This window comes from Chinchilla lanigera, unplaced genomic scaffold, assembly GCF_000276665.1.
Source record: "Chinchilla lanigera isolate Chin_1 unplaced genomic scaffold, ChiLan1.0 scaffold00019, whole genome shotgun sequence".
Lineage (NCBI taxonomy): Eukaryota > Metazoa > Chordata > Mammalia > Rodentia > Chinchillidae > Chinchilla > Chinchilla lanigera.
In genome coordinates this window covers 28,064,059-28,077,573 of record NW_004955420.1, presented here as the reverse complement: position 1 = coordinate 28,077,573, position 13,515 = coordinate 28,064,059, and the positions used below count along the sequence as shown (strand labels likewise).

General features: G+C 49.4%; 1 protein-coding gene across 2 annotated transcripts in view; it reads right to left on the bottom strand.

The window, feature by feature from the left end:
- Nucleotides 1–13,515, bottom strand: part of Ccdc13 (coiled-coil domain containing 13) — a 46,050-nt gene that overhangs the window by 29,936 nt on the left and 2,599 nt on the right. The gene's annotated exons all lie outside the window — the stretch shown is intronic.

The window sequence follows — 13,515 nt, the reverse complement described above, 5'->3', positions numbered from 1 at the left end:
ATAGTGGTGCACATCTGCAATGCTAACATTTGGGAGGCTGAGGCAGGAAAAGCTTTTGGATCACCAAAAGCTTGCAGCCAGCCTAAATTATGTAGTGAGACAGTCTCAAAAAAATTGAGGTGTAATGTACAAAAATGTATAAATCCTGAGTGTGCAGCTCCAGGCATCTTTCCACAGATACACCCTTCTGTGGTGACCCACGGCTGGGTTTACAAAATGACACCCACAGAGTGTGTTATTTCGACCTGCTGAGTTGGAGAAACTTAGAATCCAGGTCTTAGAATCCAGGGGATGGACGAGGATGGACTTCATCCCTCCCCTGGCCCTTTACCCCCACTGGCAGAGGAAAGAGCTCTGCAGACACAGGAGAGACCTGGCCTTCAGACCCCACCACCTACAGGTCCATGGCTGTCCTCCACGCCACCTGCCTGAGCTCTCGCTACCTCACTGTTGCAGGATATTGTCTGAACCCGGCTCATTCTGATTCCACAGAGAATAACCCACAGGACGAGTCCTGCTTCCCTGGGACATCTTCCCACGATGCTCTCCTCTCTACCTCTCTCTGCCCCGGGGAGAGAGCTCTGCACACCCCAGAGCCCAGGGGTGGAGGCTGGCCCCTCCTGGGATGCCCGAGTCTGTGCTGGGTGAGTGACTTAGGGTCTAAGCCTCCTTGTCCTTCCTGCGGTCATTCACTTGCTGGGGACCACGAGTCACCACTGCCCCTGAAGATGAACTCTGCTTTCTTTTCTGTCAGATCTACTGGTGTATAATTTGTACACAATAAAATCTACCATTTTTTTGTGTACAAATGAGTTCTGACAAATATATATGTCTGTGTGAACCACTCCCACCATCATGAAAGAACATTCCCACAAACGTGGGAAATTTCTTAATAAATAAACTTTATAAGAAATAGCATGTTATGGTTTACCTCTAGATGTCCCCCCCCAAAAGCCTCAAGCATTCATAGAAGGGGCTTTGGCAGATGACTGGATCACAGGGGAGTGAGTGATACCTGTAAGTGAGGATGAGTCCACTGATGGGTTTAAAACTGAGTGTGATGTTGGGATGAGGTGATCCCCGGGGGTGTGGCCCAGAAGGGTCTGCTTCCTCCTCCTCCCTTGATCCCTCGCTGCTTCCTGCCTGCCCTGCCATGGACTGCTTCTCCTCTGCCATGCCACCCTGCCTTAGAGCCAGACAACTATGGACTGAACCCTCTACACACTGAGCCAAAATACCTTTCCTCCTTGAACTGTGGCTGCTGGGTATTGTGTCCCAGCAAGGAGAGTAGGCAGGACACTGTAAACCTGCCTTCCAGAGAGGCTGTGTCCCCTCAGGTCCCCGGCAGCTGTGCGAGCCCCGCTGCTCACATCTGTCAACACTGCGTGGCTAGCCTGGCTTTCACCCTTCTCGCTGGTACATAATGGGGTCTCGATGAGCTTTTAATTTCTATCACCCTGCTGACCAGGTGTATCAAGCCTCCTTTCACTCGTGAGTTTACTTCTTTGGTGAAATGTCTGCAGGTTTTTTGGACTTATTTCTAAATTGTTGTATCACTGTGTGCTCAGAGCTCCTCACACTTTCTTTTTCTTTTTGGTACCAGAAATTGAACTCAGGACCTTGTGCTTGCCAGGCAGGCGCTTATGCTGCTGAGCTGTATCCCCGGCCCTCCTCACACATTCTTGATGTTGCATTTGTTTGAACTTCATACTCATGGACTAAGAGCACACATCTGGGATCCTCAAAGCTGCCAGGTGATTCTGCCCTGCAGCCAGCACTGGCACCCCGTCCACAGCCAATCTTGAGCCATACCATCCACCCTTGAAACTCACGCAGAAGTACAATCTTTGGTTTGTGTCCTTTTGACACTGGAGACTGAACTCAGGGTCTTCACACAGAGCTTCACATCCCTTTGTCACTTTTTCATTTTGAGATGGGGGCTCACTAAGTTGCTGAGTTGCCCAGGCTGGATTGAAACTGCAATGCCTCAGCTTCCCCAAGTGTAGGGATTACCGGTCTGCATCGCCACACCCAGCCTGAAGTGCAGCCTGAGGTCCTAAGAGGGGGGACGCTTAGGGTGACCATGGTGTTTACAGGCAGGACTTTTGGGATTGGATAAGGTCATCAGGGTGAAGCCCCCACGACAGAACCCTGGTGGCTTCATGAGAGAGAAAGACCCACAGTGACAGAGTATGTACACGTGCTGCCTGTCTCTTGCCACGTGATGCCCTGCACCACCAGGACCCTGCCACGGAGGCCACCACTAAAAAGGGCCTAATCTTGGGCCTCTTTATAACACGCCCAGTCTGTGGCACTGTTACCAGCAACAGAATGGACTAGTACACACATGTCCATCACCCTTGCAGTCTGACCCACGGGGCCAAGGACCTGGTTTCTCCTCAGCACAGCTGGAAGCAAGCGAGACAAGCCCTGCACGAAACCTCTGCAGATGATCGGTACCCGCTGACCACGCCCAGCACGCTGAGGGCCTGGAGGTTTGGCCCGACTCCCCGTGCGTCCCGCCTTCCCTCTCACGGCGTGGAGTTCTTTCCCCTAACCAGGTGGACGGCCTGCTCCTGCCCGAGGTCCTCCCAGGCTCAGTGCCAGTGCCGGGTCTTTTCCCGTTGTCCGGGAACCCCGGCTGCTCCTTCTGCGCCTTCCCAGGGTGCGGCTCCCTGCTGTACCCACAGGGCTGCTCCGAGCCTTGCCCAGTGCCCCTTAACCCTGCCTCAGCATCGAGCCTGCAGGGCTACACCTGAAAACACAGATGCCTAGGCCCGCCCTGGAGTAGGCACCAGGCAGAGGGCACAGGGCGTGTGGAAGGCTGTCCAGGTGCCCACGGCCGGGTGAAGGTCAAGCCAAAGCAGGACCTGGTATTATGCTGCAATCCCTCACCAGGGAGCCCTGCCCAGGAGGAAAAACACGGTAAAGAATTAACTGAGCAGCCTGGGTTGTCCGTACCCTGCCTGTCCCAAAGGAAGGGCTGGCCGGGCCCTGCCCCTCCGCAATGACCTTTAGGCCCTCGGGATACCCTGGCGGTGACCACAGCAGCGTCAGGCCACACTGGAGTCCACACTGACAACGTCCCGCTCCACAGGGCATCAGCTGGACTCTGAGGGGCTGGACACAAGTCCCCAAGGCCAACCACACCTGCGTGAGCCGGACCCCAGGCCCAGCAAACATCCTGGTCAGCAGTACTCGGGGTGCGGCCGCACGCTTCTGGGAGAGGACACTGGGGGCCAGCACTGGGCCTCTGGGCCTTGCGATCCTGGCCCACATGCCTTCGCCGTAGCGAACTGCGAGCCTCAGGGCTTTTCTGAGTTCTTCCACAAACCACTGACCCCGAGGGAGTCTGTGGAGCCCCTCAGACTGCAGGGACCCCCGACACTCTCCTCAGGATGTGCCAGCCACAGCCACCAGGGCATTCCCAAAGACGGGTACCCCAGGGTATAATGGAAACTTAACAGTCGGACTCCAAGTGCTAAATTTAAAGCAAATCAGATTCCAAGCTTTAAACTGAGGTGGGATCAGCTACGTTTCCCAGGAAGCGCTGCCAGTGCTTCCAGCTCTGTGCGTCCTGGGATCTGCGTCATGACCGCTGTGCCCTGCGGTCTTGGCCACACTCTGACAAACCCTCATTACAAGACAGGCAGCGAGACGCAGCGGAGCTCGGGCCCTCGGTTTGTCAACCTGAGACACAGCAGTTTCCTGAAAGGTTCCCAGAGCTTGAGGAAAACCCTATGGAGCCTCTGACATGAAGTCACGCCACTGAGACTCCCTCCTCGTGTGTTACGGGAGGGACGGCCGCACACTTCGCTTTCCGGGGTGGGCCAGCAGGGCGTGAGAGAGCAAGAGCTCCGAGGAGGAGGAGGAGAAGGAGGAGGACGACGACAGAGGAGGACACCGTGCAGTCTGTGGGGAGGGGGCAGAGCAGGGTCCCCGGCCCACTGGGCATGGCGACAACCTGGCCATCGGCAGGCGTGGTGCCCAGCCACGCCCAGGCGGCCGGGTGCCCTCGGTCAGGCGCAGCCTGTGGCAGCTGGAGCTCAGGGTGGGTTCCCGGGGTGCTGGGAGGGTCTGGGGGCTCCGGACCTTGGCGAGGGGAGACGATGGTACAGAAGCCAGAGCGAGTGTGAGAGGCAAAGCCGAGGGCAGCGTGTGGAAGTGCGGTCAGCTGTGCGGATGGAGACGGTGCGGTCTCTCCCTCCCGCGGGCCCTCCAAGGAGCCCTCTCCTCTCCCCTGGCCTGTGTCCCGACTGCTCCTACAGTGACACTTGTGGCCGTCCTGCAGAGTCTTCCCTTGCACAGCACCCTCGGGCCGCTCGGGGACAAGCTCACAGCGCAGGACCCTCCCCGCACCCCGGCCTGTCTGGGACAGGCGTCCTCCTGGGCTCCCAGCCCCCCGCCTGCCCCTGGGTGACGCCGCTGTCGCTCTGCTCCATCCTGTGCACCATCCTCCGTGACCTTCTGAAGCCAGACCTCAGCGGCCCTCCCCTCCGTGAGACCTGCCGGCTCCCAGGACACCGTGGTCCAAGGCATGGAGTTCAGTGCTCACAGAACACCGTGAGGATTGAAATCTGTTGCCCACATTCAGCGCTCTGCAGATTTCAATGAAATCCACGTTTGCAGCTTCTACTATAAACGCTCACAGCCTTGGCTATGCGGTGCCCTGCAACCCACATGGATAGCAGCTGCTGCACACAGGCGTCCCCTCTGGGCAGGGCCTCTCCTTTCCACTCAGAGCTGCCTGCCACTCCTCACGCTGCAGCTGCCGGTCCCAGCCGCCCACTCCACTGCACAGAAGTGAGCTTTCTCTCAGCCACAGGGGCCAGCGTTGTCCACTCCGCCAGCCCTGCGGGCACTCGGGTCAGTCACGCTCGCTGGGAATCAGGGGTCTCCGGGGGCTGGGGTGACAACCTGGAAAGTAGGGGTGGTGGGAGGGAAGGGACGGGGAGGTGGCGAGCAGAGGTGAGAAGTGGTCACTGAGGAGAAAGGAGCGGGCAGGACCAAGGGACGGGGCAGAGGCCGAGGGGCAGGGGAGGAGGGGGCCGGGCCCTGGGATGCGCACCTTCCTCCCTCCCCCACAGCTCGGCGGCAGGACGAGGACGCCTGGCGCAAAGCCGGCAGCTCTGGGTGGGGGCTGCCGACGCCCACGGCACGGAGAGGGAAACGCTCACTTTTAGAAGCAACTCGGAACCCTAACGCTCAGTTTCCCCAGACGCAGCCTGGTCCTCCTGACTCCTGACTCTCCTGGGACCACGTGGCGAGCGTCAGATGCAGGCGCCGGGACCCGCCTGCCGCTGGTGTCCTGAGGGATCAGACGAGCGACCGCAGGACTGCGTCACTTTCCACCTCCCCAGAAGCTCGGTGCCGTTATGCCCGTCTCTGTGGAAGGAGCCAGGTGGCTGCCCCAGGTGAGAACTTACGTCTCTGAGTGAATACAGAAGCCAGGCAGCGGCTGTGGCCCTGGGGTGAGCAGCACTGAAGGACTCAGAACGGGAGTAGAGTCGCTCGGCTATCACCTCTGAACAAACACGGAGCTTATGGTCCCGCAGGGAGGCAGACCCTGCCAGAGGACCACGCAAGGAAGCACAAAGCACTAACTGAGGCCGCGGAGGAGAGGCGCGGTGCTGAGCCCCAGGCAGGGGTCTTCCACGGGCTGGGTGTGCGGGCTGCATCCCCAGGAAACAAGCTGCCACTTGCACACACGCAGGAGCTGACTGCAAGAACATTTAGGGGAGGGCACAGCTTGTGCAAAGTCCTGCGGCCCAGACAGAGCCATGGCGACTCATTCTCCACGCCTTGTGCACCTGCAGTCCTTCAGCAAATCCTCCTGGCCACACCTGTAATACGTATCTGGACTCGAGCCCATGTCACCTTCTCCCTCGGTCACCCGAGATCCGGAGTCACCGCAGACCTGGGTTTCGACCACCAATCCCTGGTTCTGTGTCCGCTCCACTCCTCCCCCTCCCCAGGCCCCTCCCAGCACATCAGCCAGGGGCCCTGCGCACATCAGGGTGAGACAGTGCCCGGCCGTCAGTCAGGCCAGCCCCCCCGGGACAGTCAACGGCTGTATCCACTTGAGTAAGAAACGCCCAACTAACTGGCTCAGCGTAGCTCGGGGTGTGGCTGAGGGGATTACCAAAGGCAGAAGGCCCGCCCTGGGTGTGAGTGACAGCAGCAGATGGGCTTGCCGCCCGAATGGAATGAAGGGGAGACAAGAAGGAAGGCGCGTCTGTTCCTTCGGAGGAGCTCCAGTCTTTGCCTTCACCCTGGACGTCGTCTCCTGGCTTCTGGTGCCGATCCTTCTGCCTCCTGGTACGGACTCGCATGGCACACCACAGTGAGCTCAGGCCTTCAAGCCTGGACAGGGTCCTTCAGAGCTCCAGCACACGAGAGCCCTTCTATGTTCTTCCACACCTGTCTCTGAAGGTGTCCACTGTAAGCCAACCTTGTAAATCCTTATATATTTATATATCTTATGTTTCTCTAATGAGCACCGACTGATATACCCTCCAACTTCACTTCATTATCAAGAATGCACGGTGGCACATGCCTGTGATCCCAGCACTCAGGAGGCTGAGGCAGGAAGATCACTGTGAGTTTGAGACCTGCCTGGGCTACACAGAAAGACTCTCTGTCTGAACAAACAAACAACAAATAATGCATCAAGAAGACACTGCTGTGTGGTTGCTCCTATACTCTCCCCCAGGTGGTCACCCAGCTCTTCCCTTGACCTTGGGCATGACCCCCACAGGGTGTCCTCTCAAGCCAGCTTCCCTGGCCTCTATAAATGCTGCATCTCCTCCCCTCCTTCCAGCCCTGAATACTTTCTCCCTACCCAGGACGTGTCATCCATCCCCTGACGCGCAGCACATTTCCCCGGCTGACTGTGAGTTTTCTCCTCTGCGTGGAAGCTACCAAGAACACACGTTCTTAGCTGTTTGCTTGTGGCTGTGTTACTGCACTGGTTGTCGCAGTACTCAGCACACAGTAGGGCCCAATAAATATTTCCAGAACAGGGCTGGGGGTTTAGCTCAGCGGCACAGTGCCTGCCTGGCAAGTGCAAGGCCGTGAGTTCAATTCCAGGTACCAGAAAAAAAAAAAAAAAAACAGAAAAAGAAAAAATATATACATATTTCCAGAACAGAGACCTGAATCTGGCCTCTAGTCATTCCCTAGTAACTGAGCCCTGGGCCTGGATGCAGGCTGCCCACGAAAACTGTCATGGATGCCTCGAGAAGCACAGTTCCTCAAAGCCATGGTCTCAGTGTCTGCTCTGGAGCACGGCCTGCTCTTGTCCCTTGCTCTGGACTTCAGTAGAAGGTGAGGTGCAAAGTTAAGGCTGGTCAGAACTTCCTGGTCTTTGGCCTGATGTGTAGTGGGTTTAAAGTTGTTACCCGCTCCTTGCAAGCAGAAAAACGGAACTGAAAAGCAATGGTACTTACAGTCATTAGAGAATCAAGGTCAAAACCCCTGCCTGGGATCTAGAGACTCACAGCTCCCTGGGAGCGGACGCCCGCCACTAGTGCCAGTCTCCGCGCCAGTGCTCTGGACGTGACAGGTGAATTTCCACGGCTCAAGGAGGCCCCTGCACCTCCGAGTCCCAGCAGGTTCTCACTGTGGAGCTCAGAGGAACTCTTGCCACGCTTTGGGCAGGGGGAAGGGATCAGGAACTGTTCTGAACTACCCAGAGCTCTTAATGAGGCCTCTGCCTTCGAAGGAACCAGGTCACCAGGGCCGGGCTGGGGAAATGCACAACTCAGGCTCACTCACAGACAGGGGTCGTCTGCTCAGGACCGAGACTTCCCCCTGACCTCCACACTTGACCACCTTGCCAGGAGGCTTCCTGTGCTAAAGAACACAAACTGTGGCCATATTTAAGGGGTCTCTAGCCCTGTGCAATGCTGCATGCCTCTAATCCCAGCTACTTGGGTAGCTGGTGAAGGAGGATCACAAATTCAAGACCAGACAAGGCAACTTGGTGAGACCACAAGCAAAAAAGGTAAGAAGAAAACAAGACACCAGGAGAAATTTTACCCTCTGATAGTAAGCAGTAAATACAGCCTAACTCTAAGCCTGATGAACATAAGTCCTCACTCTAAAGCCTTGCAGACCTAAGCTCCTAAATTCCTCATATATCACATCTGCATTTCAGCAAAGAATTTACAGCGCATGCTAAAAGGCAAATCAAAGAAAGAGTGGTAAGAGACAAAGCAAGCATCAGAAACAGAGTTAGATATAAAAGGGATTTTAGAGTTATCAGTCCAGGAATTTAAAATAACTGATGAATATGCTAAAGGTAGACAACATGGAAAACCAGTTGGGTAAGGAAGAGAAATATGCAAAATAAAAGAAAGCAAGTGAAATGCTAGACATCAAATACACTTTAACAGAAAAGAAGAATGCCGTTGACAGGCACATCAGCAGACCGGCATGGTGAGGAGAGAGTCCGTGAACTGAAAGATGCATTAAAAGAAGCTTCTTGAACTGAAATGCAATAAGAGAAAGAATGAAAAACAAAAGCCAAACAGCCAGAAGAAAATATTCAAGCACTCTGGAACACTATCAAAATGTTTATCTACAGAAAGTCAGGAAAGATAGAGTTGAATTGAACTGTACCATCAAACAACTGGAATCAACTGACATTTTAAAAATAATTCATCCAGTAACAGCAGAACACACGTTCTCCTCAGGCTCACATGGAATGTTCATCAAGAGAGACTGAGTACTGTGACATAAAACAAATATTAACAACGTAAAATAAAGCTATCCTACCAAGGATGCTCAGAGACCAGAATGGAATTTAATTAGAAACAACAGAGAAATGGCTGGAAAACCCCAAGTGTTTGGAGATTAGACAGCATACTTTCAAATGAGACACAAATCTCAAGAGAATTTTTTAAGTATTTGAATTAAATGAAAATAACAACCAATCAAGATTTGCAGAGTGCTGTGAAATAGTGATCAGAAAGAAATTTCCAGCATTGAATGCACATATTAGAAATGATGAAAAGTCTAAATCAACAACCTAAGATTCCACTATTGGGAGCTAGAAAAGAAGGCCAAGTTAAATCCAAAATAAGCAAAAGAAGAGAAATAATAAAAAACAGAGAATATATCAATGAAACTGGAAACAGTAAAGAGTCAATGAAAACAAAAGTTGATTCTTTGAAAAGATCAATAAAATTGACACACTCCTTGCCAGCCAGGCTACCCAAGAAAAAAAGACAGAAAACACAAATTAGTAATCAGAAGTGAAAGGTGGATCCTGACTGCTGATTTTGTAGACATTAGAACAATAATAAAAAGAACAACTTGATGCTCACAAATCTGAAAACCTAAATGAAATGGATAAATTTCTTGAAAGATGCAATCTACCAAAATGTATGCAAGGAAACACAGATTAACTAAATAGGCCTACATACATGAAGTAAATGAAATTAATAATTATTGACCTTCAAAACCAGAAAGCATCTAGCCTAGATGTTTTCACACACTGGTGAGTTCTACCAAACATTTCAGGAACTAATGATAGCAATTCTCTACAATGTGTCCCAGAAAACAGAAGCAGAGAGAAGGTTTTCCATTTAATTCTATGGGGCCACATTAATTTAAGACCATAAACAAACACTTTACAAGAAAAAAACACCAGTGGATCAAGGGCTCTCATGAACATAGATGGAAACATCCTTCACAAAGTATTAGCAAAGTTAGTCCAACAAGATATAAAAAAAGAATTGTACACTACGACCAAGTGTGCAATTTGTTTTATTGCTTTAACCTTGGTGTTCAAGGCCTTTGCTGTTTGTGGATCTGAACCTCTGAATTAAGCACCTGTGACCGTAATCTCATTGAGATTACAATGCAAAGCTAGTTCAACATTATAAAATAGGTTAATGTATCTGTCACATCAACAGGCTAAGATGAAGAACTCACGTGATCATAGTGATACAGAAAAAGCATTTAACAAGTTGCAGCACCCATTTATGATTTTTTTCTTAGTAAAACTTTTTATGTGTGTTTTCAAGACTGAAACATCACGATACAGAGATGAACTTTAACAGTGAGTCACTGACAAGGATGACGCATGTCTTTTACATTTCCTTTAGATGGGATATCTTCTGAGGCTTTTTACCCAAATTACTTTGCCTCAGTCTCTTCATACCACGTTACTTTCATGCATAAGATTTCATGGAATGATGAATTTTGACTGGTCTTTGAAAGTATTTGTTGTAACTGCCAACTTACATTTTTGACATTCAGAGGATTTTATCCAGTGTTAATTCTTTCATGTGGGCCAACTAAAGTCTTTTGTTACAGGTGTTCCCCCCTCAACCCCGGTACCGGGAATCGAACTCATGACCTCACGCTTGCCAGGCAGGTGCTGTGCCGCTGAGCTAAATCCCCAGCCCCTCAACTAAAGTCTTTTGAACAAGTATTACATTTAAGGGATTTCTCTACATACTGTACTCATTTAAATCTGTGAAGAAAACCAAGATGAATAAGTTTCCCATACCCTACAGTGATGCCAATCCTTTCTACTATGCATTCTCATGCATTTTCAGACAAATGATATGATAATGAAGGCTTTTCCAGCCTATATTTAGTGTTTACTTTCATGTATTGAACACAAGTGGAATGTATTCAAAGAAAAGTAGACAGAGTTTTCTTTACATAAAGTCTTCCCAATTTTTTGAAAGGAAATTGGAACATCCGAACCTTTTTCCTTATTGTTTACACACATAGGCCTTCTCAGTAAATTCCTGTCTTTGATACTTAGAGGAACAGGTGAAGGTTTCCCCGCACTGCTCGCATGTGTAAGGTTTGTACCTAGTATGAATACTTTCATTTATTTGGAGAGTACTACGAAAGGTGTACGCTAGCACACTGCTTACAGATAAGCTCTCTCCAATGTGCACTTGAAGGGAAATGAAACACGAATAGTTTCCCCACATTGTTTAGCTTTAAATGTTCTTCTCTTCAGTATGGATTCTTTCATGTATTTGAAGGGTATGGGAAAGAAGGAAGGCTTTGCCTCTTTGCTTATATACACGCGGTTTCTCTGTGCGAGCCATTTCACATCCGTAAAGATGACTGAAACATCTGAAGGCTTTCCCACACAGATTGCATTTATAAGGATTGTCTCCAGTGTGAACTCATTAGTGTGGATTAAAAGAACTGGAATAAGTCAATGTTTTCCCACAGTGGTGACATACATAAGGTTTCTCTCCAGTATGAATTCTTTCAGGTATTTTAGGGTACATGGGATATCTGAAGGCTTTACCATACTGTTTACATTTATAAGGTTTCACTCCACTGTGAGTCCTTTTATATTTCCGAAAGCTACTGAAAGGTTCTGAAAGCTTTTTTATTCTTTACATTCATAAAGCTTCTCACCAATATGAGTTCTTCTGTGTAGCTGAAGGGAAGTACAACATATGAATGTTTTCTCACATCCCTTGCACATACAGTGCTTTTCACTAGTGTGGATTCTTTCACGTACATGAAGAGCGCTTGAGGATCTGAAGGCCTTCCCACGTTCTGTACAATCGTAAGGTTCCTCTCCTCTGTGAACTGTTCCATGCAGCTGAAGGGAAGTGCAAGGTGAAAACACTGCCCCACATTTCTTGTACACGTAGGTTTTCTCACCAGTGACTTCTTTCATGTACGTGAAGAACACCGGAGTGACTGACGGCTTTCCCACATTGCTTACACACACGGGTTTCTCTCCAGTGTGAATTCTTTCATGTATTTTTTTAAGCACCTGGAATATCTGAAGGCTTTCTCACATTGCTTACATTCACGTGGTTTCTCCCCAGTATCCTCTGAAGCTCCTCAAAACACTGGGGAAGGGCAAAGGGTTCTTCGTGTTGCTTACATTTACATGGCTTCTCTACATGTTTTTGATGCTCATATGATTTGTGCCCGCTGTGAGGTCTGAAGGGCATACTTTGAGATGAACGGCCAATGAAGACTTCTTTACACACATGGCTTCTGTACAGATGTAGTCCAGTTTGCTTATTTAAAGTTTGATCTGGAGACTAAAGATTTCTCCACACAGACTACGTTCCTCTTTATAGTCACTCTCCACCATCGGACTTCTACAAAGACTAGGTTCCTGAAGGCTTCCTGTATCACAGCTCTGTAGAGATTCTTCGGGGAAGGATCCAGCAAAGTCCATTCTTTCTGGGTGAGGTTCACAGCCACATCCTCAAAGGTCACTCACTCCATTTCTGGTGCAAGGTCTCAGGGTCTCCCACAGTATGCCAGGCCTGTGAGGGGGACATCATGAACAGGGACAAACTCACCTGCAGTCTCCCATGTGGAGCTAGGACCACAACAAGCAACATCCATTTATGACTAAAAACTGAAAACTGTAAGAAACTAGGAAAGAGAGACTTCTTCAACTCGGTAAAGAACATGGGCAAAAAACCACAGGGCTAACATCACACTTAATGATGAGAAACTAGATGTCTCTTCCTAAGACCAGAAACAGACAAAAGGTACCCCTTCTTGACTGTTATTCCACATCATACCAGAAGTTCTAGCTAATGAAACACGACAAGAAAAGGGAATACATCACATAAATTGGGAAGGAAGGAATAAAACTGCCTTCTCTGCAAATGACATGATTGGTTACGTAGAAAATCCTATAGAATGAATAAACAAACTTACAAAGTTCAGTGACTACAGTAAGGCTGCAAAATATGAGGTTAATACTTGAAGGTCAAATTGTTTTCTGAATGCTAGCAATCAGCAATTGGAAACTGAAATTGAAAAACACCACCATTTATATTAACCCCAAAACTAAAATAGATATAGATCTAAGAAAATATGTATAAGAGCTATATTAGGAAAACTATGAAACTCTGGTGAAACAAATCAAAGAACTAAACAAATAGATATTTCATGAATAGGAAGATTAGATATTGTCAAGATGTCAGTTTTTAGCACTTTGAATTATACATTCTATGCAACCCCAATCAAAACCCCAAAATGTTACATTTGACACTAAAGTTTACATGCAGAGGCAAAGGACCCAGAATACCCAACATAATATAGAAGAACACTTCTTATTTTAAGAATTACTCTACAGCTACATTAATTAAGACAGTGGGGTATCGGTGAAAGAAAAGGCAAATAAATCTGAGGAACTAATAGAGCTCACAAGTAGACCTATATAAATATAGCCAACTGGTCTTTGACAAAGAAAGAAAGGCAATCCAATAGAGAAAGGTCTCCTTTTCCAACAAATGGTGCATAGGGGCTGGGGATTTAGCTCAGTGGCACAGTGCCTGCCTGGCAAGCGCAAGGTCGTGAGCTCAATTCCTGGTACCAGAAAAAAAAAAAAAAGAACTTCCAACAAATGGTGCAAGAACAAGTGGACATCCATGTACAAAAAAATTAATCTGCATAGACCTTACACCTGTCACAAAAATTAATGCAAAATGATTATATGCCGAGCCAGGCGTGGTGGCGCACACTTGTAATCCCAGCACTCAGGAGGCTGAG